This window comes from Cydia splendana, chromosome 16 (assembly GCF_910591565.1).
Source record: "Cydia splendana chromosome 16, ilCydSple1.2, whole genome shotgun sequence".
Lineage (NCBI taxonomy): Eukaryota > Metazoa > Arthropoda > Insecta > Lepidoptera > Tortricidae > Cydia > Cydia splendana.
In genome coordinates, this window is record NC_085975.1 from 14794888 (window position 1) to 14815424 (window position 20537).

At 33.8% G+C, this 20537-nt stretch overlaps 1 protein-coding gene across 10 annotated transcripts in view; it reads right to left on the reverse strand.

Moving 5' to 3' along the window:
- LOC134798418 (transient receptor potential cation channel trpm) overlaps positions 1–20537 on the reverse strand; it is a 407980-nt gene that overhangs the window by 151992 nt on the left and 235451 nt on the right. The gene's annotated exons all lie outside the window — the stretch shown is intronic.

A 20537-nucleotide genomic window follows, 5' to 3' on the forward strand; every position in this document is an offset into this window, starting at 1 on the left:
AACTGTTTAATGATACGGAATCAGTGTTTTACGTACATAAAAATAATTAATTTTAATTAGTTAATTTTTATAATGTAATATAAGGTTAATTTATTTGCACAGTGGAAAGGCTAATTTTATACAAATCAAATGAAAATAGGGGCACAAAATTAATAACTTCATTTGGAACAAGTTTTATTTTAGAATATTTACCTAAATTATAACGAAAGTTATGTTTTGCGATTTTTTAACAAAATACACATCATAATTGTATATTTTATATATATATATATTTTTAGTGACGATACAAATATCAGTGACCCTTATTTTTTTTTTGAGTCGTATATGTTATAGACACATCAAGGTCTAATAAATTCAAATAAAATACATCAAAATGCCATTTTGTTCAAGTTGCTCGATTACTATTGAAAATCGTAAATGGGTTGGCCATCTGCGCAGCAATCTTCATAAAAAAAATTCTTCCGAAGAACATATAAAAGGTGTTTTTAGAATATCGTCTGCGTTTCGATCTAGAATTGCTACATATAAAATTATAGCAAATGATGATAAAATAAATTTGTTACCTGCAGACTTTTTAAAATCAGTTTCTAATAAAGTGCGACATCTGATAAATGAAGCAATTCAAACACATACTTCGGTTAAAGTCAATTTTGAACTCTATAGTTTATTTTACTTATGCAAAAATGACACACAAGAAATTAAATCATTTGGTACTAAAAATATAATAATACATACACATTTTGATTTCGAAACAATATATGCAACAGTCATCGCAAATTTGTTGCGCAAAATAGAGAGTTTCCAGCATAGAGACAGTGGTTGGTCGTTTTTAAGTAATTCTCATGTCGAAGTAAACATAAATAAATACGAACCGATGCGAGGTTCTTGTTATACAGGGTGGAAAGGCACGACGATCCTTTCCGGAAATGGGAGATAGTTTAGCCTAAGCTCTATATTTTTTCCATAGAAACTATGTTAATATGGGCAACCGTTTCTAAATTATGACCTTTTAAACATCCACGCAAAAAACTACTTTGTTCTAACCCTAACAGGTGACAGGGTCAATGAACTTACTTGTAAACAATCAGTATTCGGCAGGAAATTATGCTAATTTGTTGCCATCTAACCATTTTTAGGTCTGCTTACAGCACGGTAAGAATCATTGCAGGATTTTCGCTTTCTTAGTGGTTCCACTTGTTCAATACTTGAATGAAATAGTTATGTTATTCCTTAATATTAATAATACTAACCACAACATTGTTTACAACGACAGTTCAAATGGTGACATTGACAACCACTCAAAAGTACGCAATCGTCTTATAAATATCTCTGGTTTCCTTGACTGATAAAAAGGTTTTAGTTTCTTAACACGTTTCACAAAATTATGTTCGAATAATTGGAAACTATCTAAAATAATTAAAAATAACAAGTAGGTTGTGTTAGTTGCACCAAATGAACTTGCAAAAATGAAATACTAAGAATAAATCAAGAATAAATACTTCTTCAATACCAAACTAACAAACCTTCTTGCGTGGTAGGAAATAGACAAGACGTCTGATGTTTGAAATTAAATTTTCATTGAACTATACTTATTGAATGTCATATTCTTCAAATAAAAATGTTAGATGCTCGTGGCTATTTAAATTTGTGGGGCTGTGTAAAAGATATGGTGTACCAAACCAAACGGAATGTGAAACTGCGGACGAAATGAGACAAAGGCTAATTGGTGCTTTCTGCGGAGGATAAATGACGAAGAGCATACACTATATCGCATGTGCATCGACATACTCGGGTACGGGCTGCGGCGGCGTTGTAATACACGGAGGTACATTTGAACACCGTATGTGAAAAGAAGATAGTATTAAATATTGGAAAAAAGTAATTATCTAAGAAAGTAATAAAATTGTTTGTAATATTTTTGCATGCATTTGATTTATTTGACATTTATGCGTCATTCATACATCATTGCGATACTGTCAACGATCGGAAAAAAGTGTAAAGTCCCGAGCTTTCCCGACGGAGATCCTTAATCTAGCCGTCATGTGCACATGCTATAGGGTTATCACCACAGTTAAAAAGTAGTATTTTTGCAATTTTTATTTTTTACTCAATTAACGATTCTTACCATTACCAATAGTCTCTGTATCACTTAAACGACCTAATACTTCCGGGAAGGATCGTCGTGCCTTTCCACCCTGTATAGAGTTACCTGCATTTATTAAAAACAAAAAAGCTTGTATAAATATAAAAAATAAGGATGATTTTTGTTTTCTTTGGAGTGTCGTTGCAGGTTTATATCCTGCTAAACGAAACGTAAATCGTACTACCTCTTACCCACATTTCAAAAATGTTTTAAATGTAGAAGATTTATCATCTCCGGTAACTTTTCAGGACATTTCAGTGTTTGAACGCAACAATAATAACATTAGTATAAATGTTTACGGATTAAAAGGCACAAATGTGGTTGGACCTCTTTACAAATCATCATTTAAAAGAGAAAATAAAATAAACTTACTCTTACTAGAAAAAAACGACCAGACACACTATTGCTTAATAAGTAACTTGTCTCGACTTGTTAGGAATCAAATAACGAAACATCATAGTGCACTGCATTTTTGCGATGATTGCCTATTGTTTTTCAATAGTAATGCTCAGTTAAGTAAACATAATTGTGCAGGTGTAGCTACAGTGTTACCAAAATCAGGTAGTACTATCAAGTTTAATCACTATGAACGAACACAATCAGTTCCTTGCGTTGTTTACGCTGATGCCGAAACATTATTAGAAACTTATCAAGGGTGTGACAATGATCCTACAGTATCAGATACATTTGTATTTCAAAAACACATACCAGTAGCATTTGCTTTTAAACTTGTGTGCTCGTATGATGAAAGTTTAAATGATTATGTTTCATATAGGGGTCCCGACTGTGTACAAGTTTTTGTTGAGTCACTCTACAAAAAAGTTAAAGATATATCGAATATTCTAGGAAAAACTAGGCCTATAGTATTTACAGATTCAGATCGCGAAGCATTTTCTAACGCTATAGTTTGCTATATTTGTCAAGGTCTCTTATGGGACGAAAATAAAGTTCGTGATCATTGCCATTTATCCGGTCAATACCGCGGCGCAGCTCATTCGCAATGTAACTTGAAACTTCAGGTGCCTCGATTTCTACCAGTTTTCTTTCATAATCTGTCAGGTTACGATTGTCACTTATTTATCAAAGAATTGTGTAAATCTCCTGGTGAAGTTAAATTGATTCCAAAGTCTATGGAAAAATACATTTCGTTTACAAAATATGTCGTCTTGAAAGATGAAGAACAATGTTTTCCGCTCCGCTTTGTTGATTCTTTTAAATTTTTAAGCTCTAGTTTGGACGACCTCGCAAAAAGCATGGATAGATCCTGTTTTTATCATTTACAAAAAAGTTTTCCGGATATGAATAAATTTGAGTTATTATTAACAAAAGGAATTTATCCTTATGAACATATGAAAACATGGCAATCGTATGAAGAAAAAGAGTTACCCCAACAGAATGAGTTTTTTAGTTCACTAACTAACCAAACGGTAACAGATGAACAATATAATCATGCTAAGTTGGTGTGGGAGATGTTTAAAATCAAGGATATGGGCCAATATACCGATCTTTATTTAAAAACTGATGTACTGCTTCTTACTGACATATTTGAGCATTTCCGAAAAACGAGCAACACACATTATCGATTAGATCCAGCATTTTATTTCTCAGCGCCTAGTCTATCATATGATGCAATGTTGCTTAAAACCGGAGTCACTCTAGAGCTTATACACGATTTTGAAATGATTCGAATGATTCAAAGCGGTATTCGAGGAGGCATATGTTTGTGTTCGAATAGATATGCTGAAGCTAATAATATTTATATTGAAAATTATGACAAAAATAAACAAGACTCATATATTGTGTATATAGATTGTAATAACCTGTATGGTTATAGTATGTGTCAGTACATGCCTTATGCTGAGTTTCAGTGGTTGAACAAAAATGAAATTGAGACATTTGAAGTTATGAAATTATCTGATGAAGGGACTTTCGGTTATATTTTAGAAGTAGATATCCAGTATCCTAATTATCTTCATGACACACACAACGACTTGCCGTTTTGTGCAGAGAAAATGATTCCTCCTGGTGGAATGATGGAGAAATTGATACCAAACTTATATGACAAATACAATTATGTCATACATTACGTTCACCTTAAAACTTGTCTTAGTCATGGTCTTAAATTAAAAAAAATCCATCGTATTATCAAATTCCGGCAAAGCAAATTTCTTAAAGAATATATCGATTTAAACACAGAATTAAGAAAAAAAGCAGAGTCCGAATTCGAACAAGACTTCTTTAAATTACTAAATAATAGTGTTTTCGGTAAAACGTTGGAAAATACTGAAAATAGAGTAAATGTAAAATTTATCAATACTTGGATTGATCGTAATAATATTTCTAAAAAGAAAACCGGAGCGTGTGATTTAATAAACAAACCTAATTTTCATCGTATTTCAATTTTATCAGATAATTTAGTTACAATTCAGATGAAACCAGAATGTGTAGAACTTAACAAACCAATTTATATTGGTTTCACAGTACTAGAACTATCGAAAAGCCACATGTACGACTTTCACTACTCGGTTATTAAACCACATTATTCTGATCGTGTAAGTCTTTTATATACAGATACCGATTCATTCGTTTATTCCATCAAAACGCAAGATTTTTACAAAGACTTGCGGTTGTGCTTTTTAGACCACTTTGACACCAGCAATTTGGAACCAAAAAACCAGTTTAATATTCCATTAATTAATAAAAAGATTCCAGGGTTATTTAAAGACGAGCTCAAGGGTAAAGTTATAACGAGTTTTGTTGGGTTGCGATCAAAATTATATTGTATCACGACAACACCCCAGGGTACCGACTGTACCAAAAAACCCTATACGGTGAAAAAGGCAAAAGGCGTTAAAAAATCTGTTGTACGCGATCTTAAAATTTCTGAGTATACGGATGCACTATTTTCAGATCAAATAATACGCAAAAAACAAGCGCTGTTTAAGTCAATTAAACATGAAATATTTACGCAGTTTGTAAATAAAGTGGCATTATGTAACAAGGATGATAAAAGGTTCATTAATACAGACAAAATGTCTACTTTATCATGGGGGCATAAGATGCTTCAAATGTAATAATACAGCACTGTGCAAGTAAATAACTTTCAACATATATTTTATAACATGTATCAATATTTGTAATTTTTTTTTTAAGTGTATATGTAAAACAATAATGTATGTGAGGTTTTTATGTTTACCGTATGTATGTAATTAATATAAAAGGGTTTAATAAAGGGTAAAATAAACGATAAACATGTTTTTTTTGAATCTGCATTTTTTTCCTTGCAAATCAAATCATGTCAAATTGTTAAATAATTCAGTTTGATATAATATTGAACAGCTTACAATGGAGATGTCAGACGGAACCATTATTATTTTTATTTCTTTGAAAGATGAGTAGTAGGTACATTATTTCGTTGACCTCGACTTTTGTTACCGCATAGGTATATAATATATTAATACTACCTAAATAAATCATTAACATCATAGCGCAAAAAATGATGGGTGTGCTATTTCCTACTACCGTTTAGAAGTTTCATTTGAAGCCACATTCTTCAATCTGCTGGTCGTTGCAATGGATAGTTTTCCTTTATATCATGTAAGTTTTAATTATATCTGACTTTTTTTTTTTGTGTAACTGATAGTAACAGTTATCGTGTACTGGTAGGCCTTTCCTGTTTTTATTTATTTTCTTAATCTTTATTTTTGTACTATTTATATTGTACTTATGTATTATTATGACCATTTATTATTTATCTTTTCTTACATAGTATAAAACAAGTAGACAACTAATAAATTAATATATTTCGTCTTATTCTTTAGGACATCGATACGAATGTGTACGCGCAAGACCCTTTGGAAGGGTTTACACAACGAATGGAAGATTGGAAAAATGAAGATTTAAAAAATGCAGATTCAAAAAAAACTAAACCCAAAAACAAAAAACGAGAATCATTATCTAAAAAAAACTTAAAGACCAGGCTCGAACATCGTACGTAATTTGCAAAGAGTTTCAAAGGGGTCAGCGTTTAATAAAAATCAAGATTTATGACTTCATGGAGAGCATGACAGAACAAGTTGATTTTTCATCGGACGATAGTGATAGTGAGTTTTTAAGTATGAGTGCACAATATGTTGTTAAAAACCCTGTCGATGAAATTTTAGACTCCACGGAAAATATTATCAATAAGATATCTAAGGAAATTAATAAACGGGGATTGTAATCGCAAATAACAATTTTATAAATAAAAGCATGTTATGAAAAAAATGTTTTATTATAACTAAATCCTTAAACTAAGAAATATATAAATATATCAACAATCATAAAACAATATAATTAGTTCATGTTAATTGTACAATTATTAACATACCATTTCTTGATACAAATTGTTTACGGGTCTAACGGGTTTATAGCAGTGAAAAACTCCAATTTATAAAATAAGATGTTTAATCTTCTATTGTGGAAAAATGAGTATATAAAATTTGACACGGAAAAAAAACAAAAGACGATACGCTAACTTTTTATGCGTAAATATTATAAGCTGCCAGTCTCTGCGGAGGATCTATTCAGTTTTCTTGCGAACATGCCCCCGGGCGTTGAAAGCTTGCCTTTCAACCCAAACTGCTCAACCCAGGACTCAAGTACATCATAACAGCAGACCGCCGAATTACTGAAGAGGTATCTTCTCTTCTACGAGCACAACGGCGTCAAGTTGCAAAGCTTGTGTGTGTATCACTCAGGCTCTGATGGAAGAATACAAAGCTTCATGCTTGATTGGACTGCTGTCACAATTGCTCAACGCTGATGGACTGGCCAATGTAGCGTACTCCTCTAGGTCATGAACCGACACCGACGAAAGAGGGCGGTCACCGATGGAGTGCGAGCAGTCACCTTGCAGCATCCTTGAAATAAATGGCAGCAATTCTTCTGGGTGGGACGAAATTCAAATCAGTGTGAAGTGGCAACCAAACCAGTGTTGAGGTCATTGACGATAAACATTATATTACAATACCCAGCACTCTTGAAATAAAATGTGGTTGACTCTACCCCAGCTTCCCATGAAACTTCAATGTAAAGGACACGCAGAACTGACATGAAAATTAATATTATCATTAGCTGCAGCATTAGCTTGCGAATTACAGCTACGCTTTGATCGGTAAGTCTAAGACTCACTGCATGCACCCATAAATGATGTACAGTACAACTGATATAATGAGTAATGCTAGCAAATAAATATACTGGTTACGTCGCCTGCTAGCAGTAGATGCACTTAGTACGGAAACATACGAAAAATGGCTTTGTAACACTTATACAAGTCCCAATATACTAAGAGCCAAAATAGGTACACTAATGAGTTTACATATTTTAAAACGTAAGTAATCATAGCTGTGCTAATTAGTATGTAATAAGTAAAAATCCCAGAACACTAAGGTTTTTCTTTAACGTTAAATTTACAAATATGAGAATATTTTATCTTCTTGCCTAGTGAAAATCTTAGTAGTAAAATGCTTTCTATTTAATTTCCTGCTCGAGGAATGATGAGATTGTTTAGTGTAGGCCTTGGCAGGCTGCTGGAACCGCGTGAGTTGGGTTGGAGTCTCATCGTCAAGCAATCTATTACTAGAGCAAGAGGTGATGACATTCGTAAAATAACAATTAATTCGCGAAGGAGCCGATACTTGACCGCTGTTTGTTGGGCCTGCGACTATATACCCTAATTTAGTCTCAAATAGTATCGTCTGTCCATCGCTTAATTCAATTTTATGCGACCCTAACAAGTTCCAAAAATGGTCAGCCCCAATCAAGATATCAACCTCGGATGGCTTATAAAAGTTAGGGTCAGCTAAACGGATGCTAGACGGAATATTCATTCGTGATATCTCCATCTTTTGATAAGGCATTTCGTCAGATATTGATGGCAAAACAGAACAATTTAAATAAGTCGAGTAGGTGTCATCCAACGATTTAATTGGCACCTGGCACATTTTACCTACGTGAGACTTTAATTTGTTTATGCCTGTAACCGATTTATTTACACGATTAGTATGTAAATTTAACTGCCGACTCATCTTCTCAGTCACAAAACAAGACGCACTACCATTATCTAAAACTGCTCTGGCTATGATCTCGCGATTGTCATGCCCATATACTTTAATCAATGCAGTTGTTAGTAGTCCGACGTCTGGTTCAGATGCATTCGAATGTGGAGTTGTGACTCGCATGCGAGCCGATAATGCAGGAACGGAGGCGGCAGCCGGCGCCGACGCCGTTGATGCCGGTGACGCGGGCCGCTCGCATGAACTAGATTCCGTTTTTTGCGTATGCTCTACTGTAATATGAACGAGTGAATTATGCTTGCGCTTACATATTCCACAACCTGCCTTCTTGCAATGGTTTGCATAGTGATCTCGTCGGAAGCAATTAAAACAAACTTTATAATTCGGCAGCAAGTTAAGCCGCTCGATATTGCTTAACGCGAGAAACTGAGAGCAGTTATTTAAGCTATGCTCACCATTACATTTCGGACATAACTGAGACTGAGAAGTGACACAGTGTTCAGTGGGTTGAGTAGAAAGCAAAACCCTATGTTTAGATGCGATTTTAGCCGGCTGACTAGATTGACCGGCGCCTGATGCGCTCGATAACTCTAAGGTTTCAATCAAGTCTGCACGATTACGCATAAAAGTGTTAAAATTATCAAATGAAATAGGCACAGTCTTATCAAAGCTTCCTTTATGTTCCTCCCACTCACGAAATGACGTAGCGTCTAATTTGTTGCTAATAATGTGAATAAGGAGCGTATCCCAATGTTTGACAGGCTCACCTAGGGATTCTAAGCATCTCAGATTTTTGTTTACGTGGTCAATAATACGTTTTAAATGCACGGACGACTCCTTGATGATCGGCTCGATGTTAAATAAAGCAGATACATGGTTTTGTAATAACAACCTCTTGTTATCGTACCGCTCACACAAGAGTGTCCACGCCACCTCATAATTGCTCCCAGAAAACTCAATAGAATTAATAACCAACGCCGCAGATCCTTCCAACGATGCTCTTAAATAATGGAATTTATTAATGTTATCGATATCATCGTTAGAATGGATCAGACTTGTGAAAGTATCTCTGAAGCCTAGCCAATTCTCGTATGAACCCTGAAATTTCGGTAACTGAATAGTTGGCAGCTTAACCAGTTTACGATTCGCACCACTTCGCGACCCACGATTACTACATGACTCAAACTCGTCACGTTTTTTATTAAAATTGTTGAGCATATCCTGGGCCCGCGAGAGTACAGAGAAGTAGCTATTTTGGAACTCATCTCGCTCTGTCATATGTGCATCTAAACTTTCACTGTTGCACTCTAACTGTGTCTGTACATCATCATAAAGCTTATACAATGCCTCAATCTTACCTATACGCAACTGCAATTGACTAGCTTCAGCTTGAGTTAATGACGAATCCTTCACTTTGTCTAGGTATGTAGTAAATAAAGTGAGTTGACCTTTATAACTGCCTCTTTTGCGAACTAAATCCTTTTCGTCAACCATTTTTGGGAAGCTGGTGTACGTACACCTTGAATGTAAACAATTTATAATGCAATTAATAAAAAATAATCCCTAGTAAAATAATTCCTGTTTAAAAATAATACAGATAAAATTAGTCCACAATACACATGAAATTAAATATAAATGACAATAGTCTCAAGTGAATAGATTAGGAGTACACGAATAACGGCAAATTAACGGTCAGAAGTTGCGTTGACAATATCACATTTTAAATAATTACAACGAACTAAATTACAAATGAATCTGACCCATATAACTACCAAATAGGTACACTTTACAATAAAATATTCACTAACCTGGAGTTCACTATAAATCCTACCTATTTATACTACCTTAATAACGAGTGCTGGTCCTAATAATAAATCCTAACACACTCAACACTGGCGGATTCCGATGTCCCGGTGAATTTCTTCATCACAGCCTCGGCAGTCATAACATCCTCAGTGACAAATTGGTAATTTATAGGTATTTCCCTTCGGTCCTTCAATAAATTCTGGTTCCTTTATTTACACCCGGTTCGTGTGGACCATGTTTACGGGTCTAACGGGTTTATAGCAGTGAAAAACTCCAATTTATAAAATAAGATGTTTAATCTTCTATTGTGGAAAAATGAGTATATAAAATTTGACACGGAAAAAAAACAAAAGACGATACGCTAACTTTTTATGCGTAAATATTATAAGCTGCCAGTCTCTGCGGAGGATCTATTCAGTTTTCTTGCGAACACAAATGACATTTCTTAATGAGTAGTGTTTATTGATAACATGATATAAAGTACTTTTACTTTTTTCCTTAAGAAACTTATTATAAAGTATTACAAAATTCGGACAGCCATTTTCTGTAATATCAGTAACGTAACAGTTTTCACATAAATTTTGCACCCATTTCGTTTTTTCTAGACCTTTCACATATATTTTTTTATTTTCGAGATAGGGAATTATAATATTTTGGAAATGACTATAACTTATATGTCCATCACTCCAACGAAAACCGAAGTTATTTTCAATCCAGCGCACATGTTTACGTTCTTCATGCGATAATCGTGAATAAGGAAATGGCGGCTTTATTGAAAATACCAGAGTAAAGTCATCAGCAGCCAAAGCTAACTCTTTAATAATGAATGTATTCTGAGCATCTTTAAAGCCTTGTATGTCCGCAATATAATAATCTAAGTTCATGATATTTTTTTTACAATACTACTTAAAGGTTTATATTCCACAATACAATCGTTAAATATTAAACAAAATGCAGATGTATTGTCAGGAATTTCTTTATCACTCTCAATTTCTATTCTTACGTCTATAGGTCCTGACTTCAAACGATCGTTTTGTCTAGAAGTGTTCAAGACATATAAAGTACATTTTTTAAAGTCGTGTATATTTAACATTGGTTCAGCACGACGTCCATGATATGACTGTTGAAATCGTGTATATTGTTCATATAATATTGCATAATTGTCGTGATCGAATTTAACGTTTAAACTTTCATATGGAAAATAAGTGGAGTTTAAAAAAACACGCACTTCACGCAAGTTGCAATGATCAAAACAAGAAAAATCGGTTTCGGATTTATTTTTTCTTTCGGTAGACAAAGCTAACACTACAAACCGAGGTTTTTCTAACTGAGATGATGTTTTGATTGCCCATGTATGTTTAGTTGTTTTAGGTAGAAGTGGATACTCGTATAAATCCCAATTTCTAAAAGCCAAGTTCAGAGGACGGTCTTTTTCTAACAACTTTAACATTTGTATTCGTTGACGGTCAGATACCTTGATATGTGGCACTCTCCATACGATTTTGTCAATAACAATATCTTCCAACACTTCGTTTGTATTCAGTTTTACTGCATTTAAATTAGTATTGCTTCGCAATAAAATCAATTCATGTTTACAATTTATTATTATTTTGTTGAAATCTTCAGCAAATCCTAAAATTTTGTTTAAAGGTAAAGATACAGCAAAACGTCCACCTTGAGTATTTTTTGTACCGTTCAAATCCCATCCCCATGCTTTTGACATCGATGATTCATTACTATTCATAGATAACAAAGATTTAATAGTGGTAGTGATACCTACATTTTTAACTTTGTCAATCTCAACTCCATTCAATTCGTAACGAATATCTTGAAACAGGAATAGAAATGAATTGTTTGTAAATTGAATGCTTTGCACTTCTGAATTTGATTCCCTGTTAATAACCTTGACGGTGCCTTCTAAGTATAAAGTACTAGCGGACGGTAAAATATATAGGTCTTGTTGATTAAGGGGTATTCGAATTTCATCGTTTTTATTAAACGTTGTTACATATGGTCTATAAGAATGAACTTCAAAGCTTTCAATTGCATTGTCTTCAGCAAAAGACTCTGTCACACTGAGTATTTCACTCATTTTAATAATCCTACAAGTTTTAAAAACTTTACGTTTTCCTTTGTTAATTTGATAGGTGTTTTCCTTTTCACAGTAGTATCTAAACTGATTTTTTTAGGAAGTTGCATAGACTTTTTATTAAAGTCTATCATTATACCTTTTTTCTGAGGTGGAAATATAACTGAATATCTTCTCCTCTTAAATTAATTAGTTGATTTTTTGCGTCAAGTATCCGTACATTAATTGAACTTATGGTATCTTGATTTACAGGAAAATATATAAGATTTCTTGGAACTTCTATGATTCGATATCCAGGCGGTACGTTAGGAACAAATTCATGAATTATATGACTAGGTTTTCCGTTAACAAATGATCCGCTCACAATATCACATTCTATCCTGATAACAGTCGTTGATATAATGTTGACAGGGAATTGTGAACAGTTTTTTATATTCGCCTTTAAGATCTCATTTCCAAAGCCTAAAGTTTTCGCAATAGAATTTTTCTTTTCAAAGTGAATATCTTTTGAACAGTATATTTTAGTTTTTAGGGTATTGTTATTACAAATTAGTTTAAATGTACAATCTTTCACATTTTCTTTTATATAATCACCAATATCTTCAAGTTCATAGGATCCTTCAGGTATTTCAATACACTCATTATTACCATAGCAGAATTGGTTATTTTTGCTATCAATATTAGGTATTGAATTAAACGTAGAAAAATATAGAAGCCCACACTCATAACTTCCTTCAAGTTGCAAAGGAGGGGTATAATTAGTGGTAAGCGTAGAAGTTAATCCGGTAACAGATATGGTAAACGACATTTTGGGAACTGGTAATATTCACGAACTGTGTCTTAATTTATATTTTTTTTTTTTGCCAAAAGTTTCGTAAGTATTTTAAACATAGATGACCGCAGTTTACAGTATTCATTTTTTGATAGGTACAATAGTTATAAAAAATGTTATATTTCTTTAAATATGATATTAGTTCTACAGGAGGTTTTATATCTCCGTAACTATTAAAATACTCGCAATACGTGTTCAATTTCACATAGGCTACCCAATGAGTCCCCATATTCTTAGAAATATCTAAATTAACAATTGCACATTCCATCCGTCGAGGTCGCTTTGGTAAATTGTCGCGCATAAATACACCTCTGAAATATGGTATATCACCTCCGAATTTTATTAAATCTAAGTTTGTGAGAGCTCTTCTAGGCAGCCTTCTATTTAGTTTTTTGATGCATTTAAAAACAAACCATTACCCTTCTTATAAGGTTTTATGTACAAGCCTTTGCCAATCGCAATCGATTCCATCATTTTATTATGACGTTCTGACTCCTGCAGGTTTTTTTGGGCTGATTTATAATCATTTACAGCTTTTGCAATACCAGCCGCTCCGCCAGCTAATGAGCCCAATGCTGACAAACCAGCAAAAATAGGTATCAAGGGCAAAATACCGCCAGTTTTTGGAATTGGAATAATGCGTGGTAAACGAATAGGTATATTTTTATGAAGTAACTTTTTTGCTGCTTTATATGCACATTTAATTGTTGATGATCGACCTTTAGGTTTTCGCATTTTAATATGTTTTCGAATCTTGGAAATAACAGTTTTAAAAGATTTCATTCCAGCGCCAGCTCGCAATTTACCTTTCATAACTTTCTTAACTAACCACGAAGCTAATTTTTCACCTTTGCTAGCATTTGTCGATTTAATTCTTTGTTTGGCCATGTTTATTAACTCGCTATCAGCTTTATGACGGTGAGGTATGTCTGAATAATTGCTGTATGCAATATCGTGTTGCTTGCAGGCTTCGTCCAATGGATTAATACCACGGTCTCCTCTTAACAACCTTTCCTTAAGTTTTGTACCTGGACCACAATAATTATAACCAGGCAAATGTAACTCAAAAGGTAGGTTATTTATCACACTATTAACTAGTCCTCTTCCTTGCATTACTTGTTATGTTATGTGAAGAAATATAGTATGACTATTATTTATATTTAAACTATATCTTTTTTGTGTATCCAGCTATTTTCTGCTTCGCTCAGACCTAACCATTTGACAAATAGTAGGTTACCTCTTTTTTTTATAACTTTTTCAACAAGATACACATTTGGATAAACTGTTTTTTGTAATTCTTGTTCGTAAAACGAGCCGAGGATAATATTTTTATGAGAATCTTCAATGTTATACGTTACAGGATTGGTTTTCTTCACTTTGATAATACAAAATAGTTCTGTAGACCAATTCGGAGTAAAACCTTTCTTGAAAGCTGATTTATACTTACTAATTCGTACGTAGTCTCCTATTTTAAACTTTGGTTTCTTTAGAGATTGCTTTTTTTTACTATTTAAGATATTCTTTCTCACAATTTGCTCATTTGTGGAATTAACATCAGTTGGTCTAAATTTAGTTGTTCTATGTTTAGTTGCGTTATAGGTTTTAATTATGTTATTTAAAGGATTCCCAATCCATTTGTAATTTCCATATAAACTAAAATGTTTATATAATTTTGCTTTAAGTGTTCTAATTAATCTTTCTACTATAGAAGCTTTTTTGGTAGAGTATGTAGAGTAGTGGTTTATATTTTTTAGTTTTATCAACTGTTGAAATACATCGTTATAAAACTCTTTGCCCATATCTGTTTGTAAATTGCTAGGTACGTGATTAGAATCCAAGATGTTTTGGAATGCTTGGGTGGTTTCTATTTTATTTTTCGTTTTTAAAGGTATTGCCCACGCATATTTTGAAAAACAATCTATAACAACCAATATGTATTTATATCCATTATTCACTGAACCAAATTTAATCATATCGATTAAATCAGCTTGCCATAAATCATTAATTCCTTTTAGTACAACCGCGCAACGTTTAAAATTTTTTCTTGCATCCCTATGAATTTCGTTTACAATTTCTTGTTTGCTCATTTTTATTTCTCCTTTGCGATTTTAATAACATCTGCTTTGGTGCAAAACTTTTTATCAAATTCGTCTAAGATTGAGTTTATGTGTTGGAGACGAATTATTATGTTAGCCATATTAGTCTGAACTGTTTTATTTATATGATCAACATACTCCTTATTAACCGCTTCATCGTTTGATAGAGGGGATTTTAAACCTTTTAGCCTTGATGACCTCAAATTGTAATCACCGTTATCAGTTTTTTGTAGTGCATCATCATAGTTTTGATCAATACGTAAACGTTTATGTACGTGGTGACCAAATTTGTCAATATTCATTGTCCGTGTGCATTTGTTCAATTGTCACTGTGAACTGATGTGCTTATAAACGAGATGAATGGTTTTATTGAATAATGCCAGCTTCACGTAATTCTTCAACAATCGATATTATTTCATTTTCAAGACCAGTGTTACCAGCGTCGCGTGAAGCGATTAGTAACTTTAGCCTATCAACTAGCTCGTTTGGATCATCCCAGTAAACGTAACCGGTATTAGACTGAACTTTCTTTAATAAATTTAAGCCGTCACCAACTGCAAGATTATCTGTACTGTTGCTAACTCTTGTATGTTTAAATAACGGCTTGATTACTTGCAAATACTTGCTTCCTCTATTACTTTTGATAGGTTTTGTGGAGTCAAAATCCCGGTGGTGTGCATTAGTCTGATGTAACATTAATTTGTAGTTTTCTTTATCGTCTTCGGTTACTAAATTTAAATTCGGAATTTTCTTAAATAACAATTGAACAAGCCCTTGAGTTTTTTGAAAAGCATGTCCATTAATAGTTATAGTTTTATCTGCCACGTAAACCCTCTGCAACCCCATCATAAGTTTTCCTCTGTCTAGTCTGACTCCATAAGGTACATCTTCAAATGCCTTTGCAGAAAATGATAGTGGAGACGAAAAGTTTCTGTCTAAACTGGAAACACTCTCGAAAGTCTCCTCATCTGTTGCAACACTGTCGCTGTTGGAATAATCTTCCTCTAATTCACTTTCTTTCTTTACATCTTTTCCTTCTAAACGATGTTCTTTAGATTTTGTGCTCGAACGATTTAGTTCGAAAACCGTTTCATCATGAGATGAACTTGGTTTAGTATCACTATAATTCAACTTCAGTTTTTTTGGTGTACTGTGGTAATCAGGACTCTTTTCATACTCATTTTTCGTTTTTTCGTTTATACCGCTTCGTTCTGCGATTTCATTGTGAGGCTGCGTGATTGGCTTAAGAACTGACTCTAGGAATGTTTGGTTTTCACTTGTCATATCACGCATCAATTTTAGTTTTCGCTTAACAGCCTTTGCTGATTTTACAATTTCTTGTTTAGTCATTTTTTCCATAGTTACTGCGAATAAAGACCTTACTTTGTAGACGATAATATTTGAAATGATGAGCAACACTTTGTGTTTATTCTTATATGTCTTTATTCAGTAAGAATAACAAAAGTGTCAAAGTTCTTTCTGTAGCATCCTTTATTTCTTTCACAATCTTTATTTATTACTAAATAATTATATGGTGCACACCAAATTTTAGCGCACATTTCTTTAAATTGCTGCCAAGACATATCTGTATTTACATGTTCGTTATATACATGACGTAAATTATGTTCGTCTTGTTTAAAAAGTATAATAAGATTAGCATTATCTCTTATTAATTGCTTGGGAATTTTTGTGTATGTTTGGTTAAGATAAAAACAATCTATTTTGGAATGTCGGCCCATAGAAAAGTAATCTCTAACGTTGTTTTGCTTTTCACATGCTATATCATCAAATACCATGACTGAATCTGGTTTTGCTTGATTTGGATTTAAGACTTGTTCGTTTTCATTATATTTATAAAATGATACTCCAGACACCTGTCGAAGTACTTTTTCTAGAAATAAGTATTTAGGTTGGAATAAAGTTTTGGAATAAACATACACATTTCTAAATCTTAATCCGTTTTCGTGCATAAGAAGACCTATAACTAAATTAGTTTTTCCACAGTTAGATGGACCGCAAATGAGACAACGAATGGTGCTTGGTAAAAGTTTACCATGACGTAAATGTGTTTTATTAGAAATCAAATAGTCTTTGTGTAAATCAAGTGACGGTGCTTGCTTAATAAACTTCATATCTTGTCAATTTAGTAACGTCTACACTATGTAACATTTTTTCGTGTAATGAAACTGATATTCAATTATAACTGTTTATAACGTTGCATTGGGTGTTTTAAAACACGAATCGAGATCACTAGGTGTCTAAACGCAAACTGCTAAATCTTTCGTGGTGCATATTGGGTATTTTAGATCATTTAACCCTTTCTTGCCTTAACGAGACAGAAACCAAGCTGTTTATAAGGTCACTTACAACAAAAACTTTCGTAAAACGCATAGAGCGAACGCAGTGAGCGGCCAAATGCGGTTACACGAAAGTTTTTGTTGAAAGTGATCTTATGAACAGCTTGGTTTCTGTCTCGTTAAGGCAGGAAAGGGTTAAATGATCTAGAATGCCCAATATACACCTACTGAGATGATTTTATTCCTACGAATTCGTATTCAAATAATGATTTTATTCTTGAATGCCCAACACTGCTTACGTTTACGTTGAGTCGTTCACACGTACAAACTGGTTTCTCGTATACGAGACGCGCGCGGGGGCAGGCAGCCGGCAGTTGTGTTTGAAACGTCGTTTGCAAAGGTCATAATGGTGTTAGTACTTGGCAAGGCGGTCTGCTCCAATCTTGATAATAAATTGTCGAAGCTGGCTATTGACATACGAAAATAATTAAAGAACACACGTTCATCATTACTGAGTCTTGAAAAAACGCTTCGAATCTTCTTTGTCGATGCCAACCTGTTTTTCAACCGACGAAAAAAAAAAAGGAGGAGGTTCTCAAGTCGACGCGTATATTTTTTTTTTTTTATGTATGACCACGCATAACTTTTTACAGAGATGTTCGATTTTGATAATTATTTTTTTATTGGAAAGGGTATACCCCGAAGTTGGTCCCATATAAATTTGGAAAAAAAAATCCAACCTTAAGGGTAGGAAAATAGGGGATGATTGATTTTTTCACTCACCGATTGTAACGTATGACCACGCATAACCTTTTACAGAGTAGTCGTTATAATAATAAAAAATTGGAAAAAAATCCTACCCTAAGGGTGGGAAAATAGGGGTAATTTATTTATATTACAGAACAAAATAATAGTTAAAGTAGCTTTATTAATATAACAGTTAATAGCTAAAGCAAGGTAGGTAGCTATTTTAAAAGTAATCAAAAATTAAGCATGTAATAATTTGTATAAATTATAGCCACAGAAAAATATAAAATAAAAACTTTTTAACAAAAAAAATAACCGCCGAAAAAAAACTAAAAGGAAATAAAAAAACCGGCACTAACACGAAACGAGTCGACCAACAAAAACAATAGCACACTGAAAAGAAAAAAATAATTATTTTGTCTTCAATAACGCAAGTGAATACCTATAAACTATGTATATACATACTTCTGAAATCAATCACACAAATCTGCGTATTTATATATTTACAATCTGTTATTTTTGGAGTCGGTGCAGGTGCTTCACTAAGGTGCTCAAGTTTGTTTGAGGCTGGCACCGACTCCAAAAATAACAGATTGTAAATATATAAATACGCAGATTTGTGTGATTGATTTCAGAAGTATGTATATACATAGTTTATAGGTATTCACTTGCGTTATTGAAGACAAAATAATTATTTTTTTCTTTTCAGTGTGCTATTGTTTTTGTTGGTCGACTCGTTTCGTGTTAGTGCCGGTTTTTTTATTTCCTTTTAGTTTTTTTTCGGCGGTTATTTTTTTTGTTAAAAAGTTTTTATTTTATATTTTAATAAAGGATGGACCCAATATCTTCTTGGGCGCCGATGCCTCCTCCTTAAATACCAATATAAAAGAATTGGAATACGGGATCCATGTCGGCGTGCACTCAACGACTGGTGGTGTGGCGGCAGGTAAATTGCATCGAATAGACGCCGTGTGAGCGGCTGTCACGTATACGGGAATACCGTATACGAGAAAAAATCGAATGGATCTTGCGCCGTGTGAACAGACGTCCCGTATACGATAAAAACGTATGCGAGAAAATATCGAATCGAATAGTCCCCGTGTGAACGTAGCCTTACACGAGTTAACTCCCACTTGGCCAAACCTCAAGTTTCACGCGCAAAACACATCTTATAACAACACAGCATAATTAAGCATATTTAACCAGCGCGTATTTAAATATCATTAAGCAAATTCACCGTTCAAATATGAGCGGTGTATACGCAATTACTTCCCTGTCACGTCCGTGTACGTTCGTAAATGATATATTACGTGAAGTTTTAGAAGGTAGTTCCTTGCGGAACATGCTGCATGGGTAATTTCTTTATGTAAGAAGATTGATATTGGTGTGCATCTGACTTTCGATCAGGGATGTTGCAAATATTCGCATCCGCATCCGCGGAACATCCCCATTATTTTCAACATCCGCATCCGCATAAAATCGATGCGGAGCTTATGCGGATGCGGATGTCGAACAAGTCGGTGCAGCAACGTCTTAGCGGCGGCGTAAGTGCTAGGTAATTTCGTCATTACCTATAACAAAATCGTCTAGATCCAGAAAAGTCGGCCAAGTTACTGTTTAAGTGTTTATTAAATATAACGCACCTATATTCTTGCTCAAATACTATACGTTTCGTTTTTTTTAATAAAAATTACTAAAAATTTAATATTTGTCATTTTTTAAGTACCTACTCCACAGAATAAATAATAGTACTAGGTACAGAAGACTCACTCTCTAACAAAACGCGTCTATTGCGATCAGCACAGATATGGCCGCTAGGTGGCGACAGCGCCACGCGCGGCTTATGGCTAGCCACCAAAATTGGTGTGGAATGGATGTACTTTTAGCTACCTGTAGCAAAGCGACGAAATCGAATCTCTGCTTTCGATTATGCTTTGATCATAATTTGATTTCAATGCGCAGGGATAAGATAACTCCTAAGATATTTATATAAGTTAACCTTAGTTATATGTTTAATGTTTCAGTGTATAAATTGTATAATTGTATAGTTTACTAACATGGACATGGACATGGAATGAAGTTAGAGTACATGCTGATCAAGGATTACGGCAAATTCAGAAATGGTTGCATAATAATATACTTACGCTTAACACAGCAAAAACAAATTACGTTTGCTTTAGTATTTCGGACAACACGCAACCTGGCAGTGATTTTACTATTAAAATACACAATTGCGATGATACATTGACCCCAGGAACATGCAGCTGTCCGATCATCCAAAAAGTTGCACAAGCTAAATATTTGGGAGTTTTCATGGACCAGCGGCTCTCTTGGTATCCACACCTTGAATATGTCTCCTCACGAATAAGAAAATTTATCTGGATCTTCAAATCTTTGAGGTATGTGGTGCCAGGGGGAATGGATGGATCTAGTGACTCTGCCAAAGATCTACTAAAAGAAATATATATTGC